The following is a 14,024-nucleotide window of genomic DNA, read 5'->3' as shown; positions in this document are numbered from 1 at the left end:
CCATAACACCATGTGGGGATCCAACAATACCGACACAAGAGGTCGTATGCTGGAGGATATCTTCCTCCAACATGATTTATGCATACTTAATGATGCATCACCGACCTACTTGCACCCAGGAACTGGATCATTCACATGCATTGACCTCACCGTATGCGTCCCCGGACTTCTGGACGATTTTAAATGGTCAGTTAGTAATGATCTACGGGGAAGTGATCACTTCCCAATCATCATTACTAACAATCTCCCTTCATTGGGACGACCTCAGCGGTGGAAACTGAATAAGGCCGATTGGGAACAATTCCAAAAAAGATGCTCTGAGGATATCACAGAAAATATCCTCCATGAACAGAACCCAGCTGATACCTTTGCTAGCAAGCTACTAAGTATAGCCAGGAAAGTTGTACCCCTAACCTCTGCAAATCCAAAACGGCCTAGCAAACCATGGTTTGATACAGCTTGCAAAAGTGCTATTGGTGATAGGAAAAAACGACTGGCTGCATTTATAAAGAATCCTTCCCAGGAAAACCTAAAGCTATTCAGGATAGCTAGAGCAAAGGCTAGACAAACCATACGGTCAGCCAAAAGGAATTCCTGGAGAAGTTTTGTCGGCAGTCAAAACTATCGACCAATAGCACTAACAAGCTGCATCTGCAAAATCATGGAAAGAATGATTAACAGTAGGCTGGTCTGGTACCTGGAAAGGAATAAAGTGATCTCAAACTACCAGTGCGGATTCCGGCAGGGGCGGACAACAACTGACCACCTGGTAAGGCTGGAAGCTTATATTAGAAATGCATTACTCAGAAGAGAACATCTAGTAGCTGTATTCTTCGATATAGAAAAGGCCTATGACACAACCTGGAAACATGGCATTCTACGTGACCTGGCGCTTATGGGGCTTAAGGGACACCTCCCCCGTTTTGTGGAGGAATTCCTGAAAGATCGAAAATTTCAGGTCCGAGTGGGCAACTCCGCTTCTGACACTCATGACCAGGAAATGGGTGTACCCCAGGGCAGCATTCTGTCAGTCACCCTGTTCAACATTAAAATAAATAGCATCATAAATGCGCTGTCCCCTGGCATAGAGTGCTCTTTGTATGTTGATGACTTTGTCATTCTTACTTATGGGAAAAACATGAACACCTTAGAAAGGAAATTACAGTTATGTTTAAACAAAATTCAGGGTTGGGCAAACTATAATGGTTTCAAATTCTCAGACTCCAAAACAGTTAGTATGCATTTTTGTAATCTAAGGGGACTCCACCCAGACCCTGAACTATTTATACACAAAAAGAAGATCCCTGTCGTGAAAACTACAAAATTTTTAGGCCTCACCTTAGATTCCAAATTTAATTTTCTCCCCCACATTAAGCAACTTAAGAAGAAATGCCAAAAGTCATTAAACATACTAAGAGTACTCAGCCATACGGACTGGGGAGCTGACAGAGATACCTTGCTGCTGCTCTATCGGAGTCTAATTCGATCCAAGCTAGACTACGGATCCATAATATATGGAGCAGCAAGGAAGTCGTACCTAAAAATACTGGAACCAATACAAAATGCTGCCCTGCGTCTCTGTCTCGGCGCGTTTCGTACATCACCTATCCCAAGTCTCCATGTGGAGGCTGGAGAACTCCCCATGGATATAAGAATGAAAAAGCTTGCAATGCAGTATATAGTCAAGCTAAAATCCAACCCCACGAACCCTGCTTTTGACTCCATATTTAACCCCACAGAGGTAGAATTATACAATCGAAGGCCTAACGTCATACAGCCGTTGGGCCTTCGAATGAGAGAACCCATCCAAAATTTAACCCCACCCATTGACCAAATCTCTAAAATAGAAACCCCTCAGAATCCTCCTTGGCTAATGAATAAACCCAAATTAAATTTATCCCTCCTTAATTTCAAAAAAGAAAATACAGACCCAAGCATACTACAAGTCCACTTTAGGGAACTGCAGGAGAGCTACGGAGATTGTGGCACCATCTACACAGACGGATCCAAAATGGAGGGAAAGGTCGCGTGTGCCTGCTCCTTTCGGAACAAAACAATCTCCCGTAGACTCCCCGATGGCTGCTCCATCTTTACGGCCGAATTGCACGCAATATTGCTTGCACTTATGGCCGTAAAAGCATCAGAAAGGAGTAAATTTATAATCTGCTCCGACTCCAAATCTGCATTGCAAGCTTTGGGGCGGATGAAGACTGACATCCCATTGGTACATAAGAGCCTGAAGCTGTTGGACCTAATAACAGCCGACCGTAGGGATGTCACCTTCATCTGGGTCCCCTCCCATGTTGGCATTGAGGGAAACGAAGCCGCAGACAGAGAAGCAAAGAGAGCCCTAAATCATGCGGTGTCAGGAACCCAAATTCCCTACTCGGACCTGAGACAAAGTATTGCCTCTGCCACCTATCGAGAGTGGCAGAACCGATGGGAGGCTGAGACTCACAGTAAACTCAGGCAGATTGTGGCGGATGTCAGGTGGCGGCCCACATCTAAGGGTCTGACAAGGCGTGGTAGCACAACCATGTCCAGACTTAGGATTGGCCACACCTACATCACGCACTCTTTTGTACTGAAGAGAGAGGAGCCCCCACTTTGCGAGTACTGTGACTCTCGCCTCACCATGGAACATATCCTCGTTGATTGCCCCAGATACCAGGATGTCAGGGCGAAATATTTTAGAGCCACTAATCTAAAAACACTATTTAATAATGTCGACCCTGGGAAGGTACTGGGCTTTATTCGGGAAGTGGGGCTATCTACGAAGATCTGATTTATGAATTTGTGAACATGCACTATTTACATTAGATTTTTACCAAATATTTAAATTTTTACTACCTTTACTATTTTAACTGTGAATAGACCTTGATTTTAATTATATGACTGTATAGAATCTGGCCCTTGTTGTTTAGAGAGAGAGTAGTCCTTAAGGGACTGCAGGCACGACATGGCCTAAATTGTGCCGATGTGCCTCAAATAAAAAAAAAAATGTGCATTTTTACTGTCAGCATAGGACTGGATTTTTTCTGCTTTTTTTGTTATACCATGACTCCTTCATGAGTTTCAGGTTCCCCTGGACCTCTCCTTTGGTATTAGTGTAGCGTTCTCTTATTTGGGGGCAAGCTGGATTACACAGAAAGGCCTTAAAGCAATGTTGCTTGTGTCTTAAAAGCTGTTCAATTTGCACATTGTTTTCGTCAAACCAATTTTGATGCTTGCGTTTTGGCTGACTGAGGACGCTGCCAGCCAGAGAGTACACAGAATCCTTTAGTTTATTCCAGCTGTTTTCCACATCCTTGTTCATGTGCAGGGTTTTAATTTCACTGTCTAGTTTGCTGATGAGCTCTTGCTTGATATCTGGGTTTGTGAGCTTACCAACATCTAGGCGCTTTGCATGCTTGCCGTTTTGGAGCACTGTGGGACATATAGAGCACACAAACACACACACACATATATATTAATATATATATATATATATATATATATATATATATATATATATATATATATATATATATATATATATATATATATATATATATATATATATAAAGGGTGCACCGGATAGTACCTCCGGCTCCGGCTCCTACCGAATATTCGCCTTTTTACAATATTCGGCCTTATTCGGCGCCAGCCGAATATCACTGCATTAATTTCTGTTATAGAATTTATTAACTTTTATATTGAAAGATAATAATGTGCTTAAAATAAAGCCTATATGAATATGCCCCAAACATCTTTTATTATAAAGACAAGGCGTTTTACTATAAATAGAACTGAAAGTTTACATTATAAATGCGCATGACAGAACGAGCAACAATGGCTGGCCTATTTGTTCATTTTGTCTTGACCTTTGAATGGGTTAGTTAAACATGTTCAGATGTTATAGTCCTTGACTACTTCACGCTGATCAGACGTCTGTTACCTACCTCCTTTTTATTCGTTTAGTCCATCACAATGAGTTCATTGATAGACTGATGACCACAAGTCAAATGCGATGGACGTAGGTTTAATGTCAACATATTGACACCCTCTTGAGATCACACCTTACGAGGGAACTGAGTTTGTTTACTTGGTAGTAAATCTGAATTAGAGGAGCTGGACTTCAAGCCACACCTCTACACGGGTAAGCGGAGAATGAGTTTTTTTATTTGGAGAAAAATCTCAGTCACGTGGCCGGACTATAGGCCACACCTCTACACGAGTGCCGAGTTTCTTTACTTGTATATATATATATCAATTAGTAAGCTCGACTAATGATCACACACCTAAACGAGTGACCTTTTGATAAACAGAAAACAAACCGCGAGACTTCATAGTTCAGTAAGCCAGTAACTAATTATTTTGTAGAAAAAAGTACAAGGTTCAGATTTCTGTATATTAGCTTAAAAGACACGACCAAGCCCTTCTTTAAATGGAGAGCTAAACACCCCCTACTCAGAATAGATAAACGCAGTGTGCTAAGACAGCATACTACACTGCAGATAAATATTACGGTGAAATTACTTTTCCTATCGTGTGTACTTCAATATTGCTCCTGATTTGATAACGATTTTCTTAATAATTTGGAAGTGTCAAGTAACTTCACGTTATTACTACTGTTTTATTTTACTTACGATGCGTATTGAGCCATTTTGTATCAGGCCAGGACGACTTTTACACTCCTGACGACCATAGGCTTACTACCGTGCCCTTTTATTACAGTTATAGAAACCTCGATAAAATTAGTAATAATTAAGGAAGATGTTTTTTACATACGTTCTGTGCACAATAAAAGGAAAGAAAGATGTGCATGTGTGTGTGTGTGTATTTTTTCCTTATATTAAAACCTTTAGAAAGAGAGCTAACTTCAATGTTTCATTCTATTGACTTATTATACAACGGAAAACCTTACAGTAAAGTTTAAAATCGCAGAAATTTAATATGCGAAGCCTCACAAAACTAATCATAGTGAACAAAGAAAAAAACATGCTGGAATGTTAAGAAACACTTGACCTCTGTAACTAGTGTACGGAATAATAGATTTACATGCTTGACTGATGATGCCAATGTGGGTTTTTTTTTTTGTTTTTTTTTTTTGTTTTTACCTGATCACTCAACACTTTTGAGTATGCCAAATAAAAAAATATTAAAACGCGTGATGGTCAACATCATCCTACTTATCAGGGGGGGGGGGAAGCGGTAGAGATGATCATAGCACCCCCCCACACACACACACACACACTTTTTAGGGAGGACGCATTTTAGTCGAGAAATCACACACACTTTGTATACGATTTCTTTACTTATGTTAATAATATATGATGATAATTTATATTTTAATCAATTTTTTTTAGATTATCGTCCAACCGGTTGGTGTGGGGGAAGGGGCTATTGCGAGGATTCAATTTTTTGTTTGTTTTAAATCCCAGTTTGTGAACCATATTGGTTACATATCTCTATGATGTGAGCTACTTCTCCATATCTCAACCAATGTTTATATTCTGTCGCCCCTCCACTTTTGGTTATGTTGACCGATTCTCTGGGGTAGGGAGACGATTCCACTACTGCGCTCCCCATCCAAACCCTTTGAGTGGGAGGGGGCGGTCCAATTTTTATGCATATATTATAGTTAGTGAACAAAATTAGTTGAATATCTATATAATATAATGTGTTTATTATGTCGCTCCCGTTAGGGTATGTTTGCCTATTTGGAGGGGGGGGGGGCAATTGCATCTAACTCCATTCCCATCCTAAGCCTTTGAGTGTGTGTGTGTGTGTGGGAGGTCCAATTTTTAATCTGAAATAATAATTCGTGAACAAAATTAGTTGAATACCTATATAATATAAGCTAATTATTGATTTTTGATCCACTTGTATATTATGTCGCAACACACTCTTGTTTTCTTATGTCCCAAATAAATAAGTTGCTTGAGATGAAATTCCTCTATCGAATCGTTTCTCCCCACTCTATTCTCTAACGAAATCATCTATCTATATCTATAATTCTCTTCTTCCCTCAACAGTTTAAACGAGTAGTAAGGAGTAAAGGAAAGATCACTCTGTGGATAGTCCACGAGAAAACAAGAGGGGGGCGGGGGGAGAACACGTAGTCACAATATAGCAGGGCAGGTGCAATATCACTCTTTGTTTTTTTTAATTTGTACCTCACGTTAAAAAAAAGGGAGAGGGAGTAATCTACTCTGTAGTAACTATCGAAGCAACAGAGCACGCTCAAGAGTTAGGACAGAATGGAAAGATCACTCTTTTATTTTTGCAACTCAGACGGAGGGAGCTATCCTAGGTAATTTAAGAGTGAAAAAAAAGACAATTTTCGTCGGTATATTTCAGGAGATTGGTATGAGTTTTCAAAAGATTTTAATAATTTCCGGATATTTCCAGGACTTTTTCATATATTTTGCAATTTTAGGAGATTTCCAGGACCTCCTGTTAAATCGACAGGAGGCCGCGGGAAATCTGTTATAAGTTATAAAATGGTTTAATTTAATAATTTATGCACCTAAAATTAGCGCGGGTCCTATAAAAGTGATGGGCCCATTGCGGTCGCATCGGTTGCAATGGCCTAAGGTTGGGCTTGCAAAATAGCAGCGTATGCTACGCCGCCGGTCGACTAGTTAGTAATAATTATAAAATAGAGAAAGGACTCTAGCATGATTAATCGTTTTAAGTCAACCGCCTCCTTCCTTTTCTGACCAAAACATAAAAACATGTCTGTTAAAAAAGAATAGTTTAATATGGTCACTGATTCTATGTGATAGCGCATAAATATTTTTTTTTTAATTTGTTTTTGAAAATTTAGAATTCATGAGAAACTTTTAAACAAAAGAGTAACAACTGTGATGAGTTTTGAACCCAAATATTTTTTCTAGTCACCTTTTCCCAAAATTTACCCAATCTGAGATTTTTTAATCTTTTTTTTTGTATAATAACTTTGGGACTATAACTCCCAATTTATACTTGAATCCTAATTACAGTAGAATCTAATTGGTCTACTTAATTTCTCCTCCCTCTTCCAATTTTTTTTTATTCAGAGTTTTGAATTCTAGTTGAATTGTAGTTGAATTCTAGTTCTGTAACAAAACGAAGTTATAAACAGGCGTATTTGAACAAAATTAATCCCTTATAAATGATCGACTTTATAAAATATTATTTTTTTCGGTGGCGACCCTCAAAACCTTTATCTAAATCATTTTTTTATCAATCTGTATCTTTTCTTTTCAAGGAACAAATCAGTCGGGTTTGCAATATAGCTATATATAGGGCATTTACAGTCATAACAGAATATTTTATAGTAAAAACATTATTCAAAAAGTTCTTAAATATTACACATCTTACGCTCGACAAAACGTTCGAATATCCAAAAGCGTTTAACCATCGCGCCATATGAGGTATCACTTAACATGAAGATAATACTAGGATAAATAAAGAGATACTTACGCTACTTGTGCCTCGAATGTCAGTCACACATCAACAGCGGCTCTTGCCCCCACCTTAATTGACTTCATTTGACCTGCCACTTTTTAATAGGAGGAATAACCAGTTGTAGATGTCCGGTGAATGCGTTTCTGCAGTTAAGAACGCAAGAAAACGCCTGGCTTTGGGGCTTTGCGTACCGGCACCTTTTTCAATATGGGAAAAAAATATAACTTTTCTCGTATTTTAATGTTTATCATTAATTTATTAGTAATTAAAAGTTAGGTATTCCATCACTGAGTACCGGCATCTATTTTTTTTTAAAGCACTATATATATATATATATATCTATAGGGGTTAGGGTTTACTGGGAGTTAGGGTTAGGGTTTGGAAAAAAAACGACCGCTGGATCCGCTAGTGAACTATGCACACTACACTAGGACTACATAGGTAGGCTTCCTACGTCTGTCCGACCAGGTCGTTAAAATATGTCGAAAACACAGTCGATTTTGTTTTTTGGTAGGGAGGGTGAGGGTTAGTTTTTGTCTTTTCTATTGGCTCTTAGATCTATGTAACGGTAGATTTAAACATAGATCTTAATAATAGGCCTACAGACTACAATTTAATTCATGCTTCGGCACCATCTAAGGTTCAAGCTATAAATAGGTATTATTGATGTTTACGCTGTTAATAAAATATCGTTTGCCGTAAATGAATTAATCAAAAATAATAAATATTGACCTACAACCCTTCAGATTCCTACTATTAATTAACAGCTACTATCAGTATTAAGCCCTTGAAACTAGAAACAGAAGCGGTCTTTTGACTTTAAAATGCAAGCCTAATGACCAGTTGTTGGTCTGAAATTCATGAATACAGCCATCCATCCACTATACAAGCCATAATGCATTTCGGTTTGGAGAGATTTATACTAGTAACTAGTTAAATATATACTTACATATTTTACATACACCATCCCATACACCAATTATACACCTTCTTTACAGTTGGTGGCCTCCTACATACACACACACACAGGATGGCTGCCTGGTCGTGCGGTTTGCGCGCTGGACTGTCGTTCGGATTTATCGACGGTCGAGGGTTCAAACCCTGCCCGCTCCCATTCCCCGTCGTCCTGTGGGAGGTTTGGACTAGGAAGTAAACTATCTTCAACTCTGAAGGAACATCCGAAACATGTAAAACATTTTACAACAAAACACTCATGTTGCACTGATAAGTTTGTGATAGGCCTATCTGTTTATAAATACTGTTAAGCTTTAACTTATCAATTAATAACAGAGTTTAAAACAATAAATTAAATAAAAGGGTAAAAATATTAATACGTATATAGATATGTTATTTTACAGTTTTGCAAAATGTTCAACAACACAAGCTATTACAAGACATGTAGGTATCCGGCTTGGCCGAATATCAAAAAGTACTATCCGGTGCACCCCTAATATAGTTTTATTAAGTATATATGTTTGTATTACTGGTTAAGGCGCCAGTTGGGCAGTATTTTATAGGTAGTGGAGTGCTTACATCCATTTCCACTTCCGGCAATGACAACCTTGTCGTCCCGAGACATGGCGTTAAACTGCGCTCCTCTTTCCTTAGCACTTTTGGAGGTCAAAATCTCCTACTTCTTTTCTATCATTTATTAAACATAACAGCACCAGGGACCAAGTTTTTAAGAGAGAAAGTAGTGAATTAAAATGCTACGAAAATAAGGACATGCGCCGACCGAGGCTCGAACCTGTGATTACGATAACGCACCAAGCGAAACTAGCCTCTAGACCATCGGAATGTCCATAAAAATATTCTTCTGATCCAGAGTAATTTCGCTCGTATGCAAATTACCACCCCAGTGGTCAAAGGTCACAAGCCCCAGCTAGCCCCTCCCCCACCCTCGCAGCATCCGTTCACAACTTCGATAGAGCCGACACAGACAGCCGTTAGGCATGTATTAGACAAACGATGGCTCTATCTAATTGTTTATCTCTCACAAAGACAAGGGGACAACATAAACACATTACATATAGAAGCTTCAGTGGGTACAAGCAATAATGCTGTAAACATAAATGTAAACATAGAGTTGAAGCTAGGTGCTGAAACAAATGATACATACATATATTAAACATAAATGAATAACAGCACCAGGGACCAAGTTTTTAAGAGAGAAAGTAGTGAATTAAAATGCTACGAAAATAAGGGCATGCGCCGACCGAGGCTCGAACCTGTGACACTGGATTCGACACCACCGCCTAGCGATAACGCACCAAGCGAAACTAGCCTCTAGACCATCGGAATGTCCATAAAAACATTCTTCTGATCCAGAGTCATTTCTATCATTGTATCTGCCTCCTCTTTTCCTCAGTCTGCCTTCATTACCATCACTCTGTCTCCTTATCTTTTATAAAATCTCCCTACGTCCTAGACCAGTCCGTTTGCCGTGGACTGCGACGGGTAATGGGGGGGGGGGATAAAGAGATCCTGGTATTTGAGTAGGTGTCTATCCGAGGATAAACAACCACAATACAGTACTTTGGCTCTAAGTTCCTCTAGATCTGAGGCCCAGATGGCACTCTCTGGGTCAACCGGCTGGTGACGCTGAGCTACCAGCATAGGCCTTCGACCTATGCTGGAAGGCAGTGACTGGAGGGTCAATCAGGGGGTTGCTGTATTGGACACATGTCCGATGAGGCAGCTGACTGAGTATAGCACCTGTGTAAGCCTGGCGGGCTCATTCTGGACATCCGAATGGCTCGTTGCCTTGTCGCACTCGATGGCGGGTGGGGAGCACAGTTGCTGAACTACAACAAATGTCTGTGGACAAAAAAAAACTATTTGCCCCAGATTTGTGTCTGGGCAAGAGACGCCGCGTAGACGAAAAAAAGGAGGAGGCCACAAGAAGCTGTACTACCTGGCCATCATTTCTGGTGGTCAGGTGCACAGAAGATGGGCCCTTTTCTCATCTACAAGGGACTTAAGTCAGTAGTGGGAGAGCCCAAGAGTGTATCTAAGCTGCACAAGTCTTCGAAACTTCTCGTAGAAGTTGATAGCAAAATACACTCTGATGGGCTTCCGCGATGCAGAAGAATCTGTTGTCTCCATGTGGAAGTCATGCCACACAAGAGTCTGAACACCAGCAGAGAGACCTGCTGGAATGTCCCGAAAAGGAAATAGTGGAGGGTATTGAAGGATTCACCCATGCCCTTCGCATTATCAGGCGCAGGGATGGTGAGGAGGTCAAAACCGCCACTATTATCCTCACATTCGGAACTAGGACACTACCAGAGTATAAGAAGGCAGGATACCTACGAGTTCCAGTGAGGCCCTAGATACCTAACCCCATGAGGTGCTTCATTGCCTAAAGTGTGCCGATGTACCAAAAAACTCAAACTCAATGACAACCTTGCGGAACCAGTAAGCTTCAGGCAGGAGGGACTCGTTTGCCATGGCTGGCTACTCACCCAGGAGAAGGAAAATCGGAATTCAAACCTCTGTTACCTGCGTGGAGAGGGGGGACTGATGTGTGGGTGACATCGTTTTGACCACAGCTAATGCCCAGGCATTCATCTCATTTCCATGAGATGATCCATAGTCGCTTCGCGACTGAAGGAGGCCATAGAATATGTTTGTGTTTATATAGCAATTTTTGATTTTTTTTTAATTTTTATCTTCGCATATAAGCTGAAAACCTTTACTTTTATTTACAAAGCGTTAGAATGAAATATGATATACCTAGAAATGCCTATAAATGTGACACAGTTGTGACATGAAAAATAAATAAGCATAGAATTGCATAGACTTGCGTTAATTATTCATTACATTCTTCCCTAACGTACAATCTCCGAGATATTTAGCCTCTAGACTCTAGACTAGTCATGCAGTTTTACTTCTACTATTAGCACAGATTCCACCTGTATATGTCTTACATGGATTATTTAGTAAGATAATTATGATATATTTACACAGTGTGACTAAACTAGATGATAGACACTTTCTGTACACAATGACTATATTACACTGACTATGTCTTCAAACAAAATTTCTTGACTAAAGTGTGATTCTTAGGATAGATCTATATCTTCGAATATGTCATCAAAAACATCAGAATGAACAGCCTTCTCTTTGGCAGCCAAGTCCATCAACAGCCCTGTGGATCGTCCAGCCTCTTCCATTTCCATGTAAGATCCTCTGAGAACATTTCATCCGCTACAATCGCTGCTGGGCGCATTATTTAATCCTGATCTCGTTAGTTGAATTTCAAATTTTTAGTCTAAGTATTACAGTCTGACAGTTTTAATTTGGACGTACTTGAAAATAACGCAGTGTTATATTTTATTTAGATACAAAATTTTTGAGAAAAAAAAAGAGTTTAAAAAATCAGATCAGTAACTGAGTAGTATTTAGATCAGTGACAGAGTAGTAGATAGATCAGTAACTGAGTAGTCTTTAGATCAGTGACTAAGTAGTAGATAGATCAGTGACTAATTAGTAGACATGTCAGTGACTGAACATGGTATAGATAAGTGAGCAGTTGGTAGATCAGTGACTGAGCAGTGAATAGATCAGTGACTTAGCAGTAGATAGATCAGTGACTGAGTGGTGGATAGATCAGTGACTGAGCAGTAGATAGATACGTGACTTAGCAGTGGATAGATCAGTGACTGAGCAGTAGATAGATCCGTGACTTAGCAGTGGATAGATCAGTGACTGAGCAGTAGATAGATCCGTGACTTAGAAGTGGATAGATCAGTGACTGAGCAGTAGATAGATCCGTGACTTAGCAGTGGATAGATCAGTGACTGAGCAGTAGATAGATCCGTGACTTAGCAGTGGATAGATCAGTGACTGAGCAGTAGATAGATCCGTGACTTAGCAGTGGATAGATCAGTGACTGAGCAGTAGATAGATCCGTGACTTAGCAGTGGATAGATCAGTGACTGAGTAGTAGATAGATCAGTGACTATTTAGTAGATAGTTCAGTGACTGAACAGGGTATAGATAAGTGAGCAGTGGATAGATCATTGACTGAGTAGTTGATAAATCAGTGACTGAACAGTGGATAGATCAGTGACTGAGCAGTAGATAGATCAGTGACTGAGTGGTAGATAGATCTGAAAACTATATTTAATATAAAAATAAATTCGTGTATGAAAAAATCTCTTATTTTAAAGTAAAATGAAACACTTCATTAATTATATGAAACAGAACACATACCAACTGTGTATTAATTAAAAGTCCATGAAATAAAATTTTAGTATTGAATCTTTCATATATTAATACTTTTCATATTTAAAAAAAGATCAAAGACAAGAGTCAAATAATAGAGAAATGTTAGCTCTAGTTGCCCTGAATGAGTCACAGAAATACTCTTATTTTAATCACACGGATTTTTTATTTTCGTTGTTTCTTTCTCAGAAACAAATCCTTCCCGCTTAGTTCTGATCGCACCATGGGTCACGTGATTTACTTCCTGGACAGAAAGGACTGCCAACACTAGAGCCTCAGTAACTTGCCCTACAACTTTTGAAGGTGTTTTCTTTGCAATGGGACGACGGGGCTACAACAAGTCGATATTACACGATTCTTGTGAGAGGGTTTATCAGAAGCTGAAAAATCAATGTACGTCTTCAATAGCAGACCCGGATTTAAGTATGTGGTGCCGGGGGGAGGGGAAAACTAATATACCAATGAGTGACACATTATACAAGAAACCACAGTCAATTTCATTTCAGTTTCCTCGTTTATATTTTAGTCACAAAAATGTCAATGTAGTAAATCCGGAGTAGATCTCTATTACGAGCCAGTTGCGTCATTATTATTATTAGACATAAGGATGCCAACCAAAGAACGAGATCTTCATACATAAAATATTACTAAATTCTCACATAAAATTAATGTAATTCTTGTAGAAATGGAAATTAAATAAGTGGCAATTGAGATTTCTAAAGATGATACTGTGATTTTAGAAGTGGACTGTAACAGAAGCTCTAGCCAAGATGAAGGAAATGTTACAATGAGTCAGTCGAATGATATCGACTTCAATATTTTAGATGCTTTTTGTTTTCTTCTTGTCTTGTACAAATTTCACATATATTGCGTAGAAAATGATCTCGGGCAAAAGGGAAAATACTCCAGTTGAATGGTTTTGATGCCTCCTGTTAATAAATTGTATTGTTTTTGTTGTCGACTATTTTCAACCAATTCTATAGAAATGAAATAAAAATGACTAACTTAATTTATTAATTGATTGAAATAAAGTCTGAAATTGGAATATCAAAGGAAGTATGAAGAAACGTCATCAGGATTGGAAAATTGGAAAACAAGTGCATTCAGCTATAAATACAATTTGACAAGCCAATAGTTGCTATGATTGATGTACAGAAGAAAAACAATGAAAGGATATATTACACAGATTGTTTCTATAAAACCAGAATATTTGACTATATTAAATAAAGAATTTTCATAAGGTGTTGGAAGGTTTATATAAAACCCTATAGTTGAGAGTACATCTATTGAAAGGTTTATACATGTTTTAGCAAACCATGTAAAAGATTTTCTTTTAAGAGTCAGAATTACTGAAAGCGCCT

The 14,024-nt window shown here is 39.0% G+C and overlaps 1 protein-coding gene across 5 annotated transcripts in view; it reads right to left on the bottom strand.

The window, feature by feature from the left end:
• LOC106079986 (uncharacterized) overlaps window positions 1-12,900 on the bottom strand; it is a 35,483-nt gene extending 22,583 nt beyond the window's left edge. For 2 of the 5 annotated variants that reach the window (XM_056012566.1, XM_056012570.1), the window contains exons 1-2: window positions 12,652-12,899; window positions 7,450-7,631 (exon numbers count right to left, since the gene is read on the bottom strand). The gene's annotated coding sequence lies outside the window, so the exon portion shown is untranslated. Of the gene's footprint in view, window positions 1-7,449; window positions 7,632-8,383; window positions 8,580-12,651 lie in introns of those variants that run through there. The other 3 variants (XM_056012567.1, XM_056012568.1, XM_056012569.1) reach the window with 3 other exon arrangements.
• Between the last annotated feature and the right edge of the window lie 1,124 nt (window positions 12,901-14,024).

Source organism: Biomphalaria glabrata, chromosome 15 (assembly GCF_947242115.1).
Source record: "Biomphalaria glabrata chromosome 15, xgBioGlab47.1, whole genome shotgun sequence".
NCBI classification, from domain to species: Eukaryota; Metazoa; Mollusca; class Gastropoda; family Planorbidae; genus Biomphalaria; species Biomphalaria glabrata.
This window is presented reverse-complemented; position numbering and strand designations above follow the sequence as displayed.